The following is a 5,222-nucleotide window of genomic DNA, read 5'->3' on the forward strand; positions in this document are numbered from 1 at the left end:
AAAGGAAAACCAGGCAGAGGCTATTAAGGGAAGAGAATACAGATAGTGAGGTGATATAGGATGAAGGAAATAGATATGAACATAGAGAGGAAATCAGAGTCAAATCCTATGTGACCATGGGTAAGTCACTCCCCTTCCCTGATTCTCAATGTTGTCACTTTTTAAGTGGATAAATTGTATATAAAGGAAAAAAATTAGTTTCTTTAAAAGTTGACCTCAAAATTCCTCTCAAGAAGATAACTGACCTATCTTTTCATAAGAACATATATGAATGACCCATGGACAAGGGTAATAGTGTGGAAATTGACTATGGGAGCAGGGGGTAGGTTGGGTGGAGGAGGACAAAAGGGGTAAAATTGGGACAAATGTCATAGAATAAAAATAAAAAATGATTTTAAAAAAAGAACATACTTTATAGGTATTTTGGCTTACGGAGTGAGACACTCTAAATACTATACTTGATCTTAGCCAAAAGGCCGAGAAGCAATGAGACATTCTAAATAAAGCCAGGTTAGTCTAGCACAAGAAAACAAGAGGTAACTAAAATTTTACGAATAATAAATAAACAGAAGTTTAGTGTTGAATCACCTAATGAGAGAAGGGAGAAATTCAAAAGAGAGAGGACAGATCTCAAGTAGGGTAGAGAATTAACATTAGAAAATAAGAGGTGACCAATAAAATATGAGTGGAGATGCTGGTCATCACTTTCACAATGAAGCTATGAAAAGCACACATGCAGTTCTTCTACCCTTGGCCCTGAGAAGGCTTCATGTTCTCCTGAGAATTTATCAGAAGGCAGAGCACCATTAGCTTGGGCCCCTGGGTGACCATATGGAGCAGAGACCTCAGCAACATGCATGGCAGCAATAAATGTTTGTTAGGTTAAGCCACTGTTAAGATGTAGAGGGTTTTGTTACAGAAGTATAACCTATTTTCTCCTGGGTCTCTTTTCCTGCTTCGAGCAAAAAATCCCCTAAAAACTACTAGACAAACTGGGTTTTCCACTGTATATGGGATCAAGATTGGTTCTGGTTCTGTGTCACACTCTTCACTGCTCTGTGCCCTGTGGAGGTAATAACCTCCACAGATTAAATCATCAGATATCCTTCACTTTCTGCCCCTGGGATAGAAGCAGCCAGTGGGAGGTGATAACAAGAGCTCAAAGAGTGGGAGGGGAAAGAAAGTGGGGTACTTACTCCTGGTCCCCAGCTGGGCTCTGGAATGACCACTGCCACTCCTGGCTGTCTGGCCCCTCCCATTTCTAGGGCTATCAGGTTCTGCTAACCCTGCTTCTGCCTCCCCTCCCTTTCCCTTCAGGCCTCAGGGTGGTAATGACTTTCCACTATGGGTCTTCTGGGTGCTTTAATCCAGCCCAGGTCTCTGTGAAAAGAGGATGCCACTCCTTTCCTCTTGGAACTCTGACATTTACAAGGGTAACACCAGTTTTATTTAAATATCAAACATCTAGATGAACCCAGTACTGCATGCCAAATTTTTAGGAACACCCAGCTAGTTAACATCTGGAATTCAAATAATTAGTTTAAGAAATTAGTATGAAAGGGCCTGAAACATAGAGAGTGTGTTATTCATATGGATCTGAATCTGAAAGAAACTTTTGTTTCAATGAAATGCCCTGGTACTTCCGTCAGCTCATTTTACATTTACTCTGAAGGAACTGCTGTCCTGAGTTGAAATGGACCCTAAATCAAAGATGCAGTGATACATTTAGAAAAAAATCTCATGGATTTCATTCTGGCTGTAACAGAACTTTTCACGATGGGGATTAGAGGAAACGTGAGGTGATACTAAACTCCTGGGATGCTCTTTTTGCTTCCCCTATACAGCCTCCTAAACTGGGAGGGCAAGTGCCCATCAACCCCCCACTCTGATTTGATAGCAGCATATGTTAAATTCCAAATCCTGTTTGATCAGATAAGAGCAGAATAGAGGAACTAATCATTGTCAAATTAACACAAGAAGTGATGCCAAATATTGACATAGTGACTTAAAAGCAGTCCACAGGCAGTGGGTGAGAATGAGATATGTCAATACAAAGAGTAACTCCAGAGGGCACCATCACAGAATACAATGTGCATGATGCCCTCCAGGGCTGTGTGATGCAGTGCACTGGAGTCCAGAAGTCAGCTCAGCCCAAATGAATCCTGCAGTTCTTTGGAAAACCCTAGTGGCTGCCCCACCTCATTTCACAGACATCCTGTTTGTTTTAACAAATGTACAGCTCTGTGAGCCAGGCTTGTGAGAGATTGGAATCTCCTGTGTAGTGGAAATCTAAGAGGAACTACCACACTTTCAGATGGGTCACTAGGCCAGGACACTTTAGTGGCTTTGCAGAATCCCTTAGCTCCCAAAGTGACTATAAAGAGGGAAAGAGTGAAAAGTATTATCCTGAGATAAGTCACTTGCTGATGGAATTTACAAAGATACAATCTAATGTCTGGAACAGCCCAGAGCTCTTGTTGGATCGGGACTCAGACTATTAACTGGTTACCGAGCATCAAGAGGTAAGATAACTTAATGCCTAAGAGCATAGATGCTGGAGGCCAAGTACTTGGGTCTCAATCACACATCTGTCACTGATTGGCTGTGTGACACTTGGACAAATCATTCCCACACTTCAGTTTCTCTAACTATAACATAGGGATATGAGTACCTTCTTCAGAATATCATTGTACCTATTAAGTGAGTTAGTATGTTTGCTGCCTAAAATCACGTGAAGCACATAGTAAAAGCCATATATAATACTTATAATTCTTATCTCTGTCTGGATGAACTACAGGCAACTCACATTCAAATGTTCAAAATTAAATAATCACTTCTTCTCTCTTTAAAACACAAAATTTCTATTTGGCACACTGATCATTAATCTTGTAAATAACTTCACCAATTCCCCAGGGACCAAAACCCAACCTGCTAAGATTCTCCTCTTCTTCCTTCCACCCCCCATAACCAGCAACAAAATGCAGCTAATTCTGTCTTTGAAACACATACCTGTCCCTTCCTCTATGTACCTCTTTACCTGAGTCTCAGTTCAGGTCCTACACTGGACCAAAGACACAACTCTAGAATTCATATCCCTGATTTCAGCCTCACCCTGAATCATCATCCCCACCCTTGTCCAGCCCTTCACACTGCTGCCAAAATGATTTCCCTGAAACACAGATCCGAGTATGTGTGTTAAGCAGGCAATTCTAGGCTGTGCTACATAACAAGCTCCATGTCTTGGTGGCCTAACACATGAAGGTTTATTTTTCATTTATGTAACAATCCAGTGTGACTTGCACGGCTCTTGTCTGAGCTGTCTCCATGGGTTTAGCCATGCCATCAGCAGCTCATGAACTGGAGAGTAGAGAGCAGCATTGTCTAGACCAGGAGTGCTCAAACTTTGACCTTAGGACCCCTTTCCAATCTTAAAGAAATCTGTCTGTATGAATTAAAACTAGAAAATTTTAGAGGATTCGAAGACGGCAGAGGAGTGAATGGGAGTCACGCTGACCTCCTCCCAAGACCAAAGTGGAATTGTGACTAAATAGTGGAGAAATCACCTGGAAAACAATGGAACGATAGAGGGAGAGGAGCCTTGGAGCTGCAGACACACAATGGATTCAACTCTCACACATCCAACAGGTGAGAAGTGCAGTGGAGGCTTGAGAGGGTGGGCTGGGCGCCCATGGGCACCAGCGCCAGAGGGACATTGAAACGGCCAGTTGGATCCCTGTGAGAAGAACAGGGTGTGAATCATAAACAGGGACCCCTAGACTACAGCATCTGAAACCAGAAAAACACACAGACAAAATGCAACCTCGAAAAGCTTAGGGGCACTCTCTGCCAGAGACAGGTGGCTGGAGATGCAAAGACACATTTAAAGGGCCAACGCAAAAATTTGCAGTGGCAGCCGCCTTCCTTGATCTCTGGGTAGAGGCAGCAGCAGAGTGGGCTGGTGCCTGAAGAAAGATTGGTGAGGAAAACTTTGTGAAGAGAACTGAGACAGTGGCCAGCAGAGCTCCGGTGATAATGCATCTCCCACTCTGCAGATACCATCTTGCTCAGGCATAAGGGAATCAATTAACCTGCCTTCTGTGCAATCCGCACGCAGCTTGTGTGCATGTGAGCTGCGGGGCTGAGTGCAGACTGGCTGGGAGAGCCTTGAGGAGAGACTGGAGATGGACGCATTGGGGAAAGAACAGGAGGAGGAACTGGGGAGTCCTGACTCCCTCCCCGTTCTGTACTCTCCATTTTGTGCAGGCAGGACACGCCCCCATAGAGGCAGAAGCAGGGTGCACGCAAGCCAGACAGGCCGCGATTACACTGCAGTCTGCAGAAATAGAGGATCCCTGGCCAAAGCGGTCACAGAACTGCCCAGAAACCCCTGAGGAGAGACTGGAATCAGAGGCATTGGGGAAAGAATGGGAGGAGGAACCAAGGAGTCCCAACTCCTTCTCCTTTCTGTAGTCTCCATTGTGTGCGCGCACGACACGCCCCCAAAGAGCCAAAAGCTGAAAAGCACACAGTACAGAGCCCAAAACCATCCAGTGCCAGCGTGCGCGCACATGCGCCTAGTGGCCAGTGAAGGTTGGCGAAGATGCGTACCGGCCCACGACCGCATGGGCTGACCAGGGCTCCCACAGGTTGGCACTCATGGGGCTTGTGAGGGAGTGCACAGATCTGCGAGTGCAGGCATAAACCGGTGCCCACACAGGCCCACGAGTGCAGAGCAGTCCACAGAAATAGTGGATCCCGGGCCAAAGAGGTCACAGAGCTGCCCAGAGACCCTGGAGGAGAGACTGGAGACAGGATTAACAGAGTCCCAGAGCTGACTTCCTCGCATTTCCGAAGCCTACATTTTGCGCAAGCAGGCCGCGCCCCCAAAAAGCCAAAAGTGGGGAAAGCACCCAGTAGAAGATCCTAAACTGAACAGTGCCAGGACGCCCACCGGGCTTGGGCGCCAGACGAGTGCGCGAGGTTAGGCGAATAAGCGCCCCCGGCTGGCGCAACCACGCACATCCAGGCGGGCAGGGGATCCTATTGGGCCACGGAGTAAGGTCAAGGAGCCGGCAGGAGAGTGCAGAACGATCCACAGAAATAGTGGATCCCTGGCTGAAGGGGTGACAGAGCTGCCCAAAGCAGGAGTCAGACAGACAGTAGACTCCAGGAAGGCTCAAAAAACGACCCAAAGTCATATACGGTCAATAACTGCCATTATC

The 5,222-nt window shown here is 46.2% G+C and overlaps 1 pseudogene; it reads right to left on the reverse strand.

Moving 5' to 3' along the window:
- Positions 1-370: 370 nt before the first annotated feature.
- Positions 371-488, reverse strand: LOC129076810 (uncharacterized; annotated as a pseudogene).
- Between the last annotated feature and the right edge of the window lie 4,734 nt (positions 489-5,222).

The sequence above is a fragment of the Pteronotus mesoamericanus genome, unplaced genomic scaffold (assembly GCF_021234165.1).
Source record: "Pteronotus mesoamericanus isolate MK-2021 breed Mesoamerican mustached bat unplaced genomic scaffold, CSHL_Meso_final contig_64, whole genome shotgun sequence".
NCBI lineage: Eukaryota > Metazoa > Chordata > Mammalia > Chiroptera > Mormoopidae > Pteronotus > Pteronotus mesoamericanus.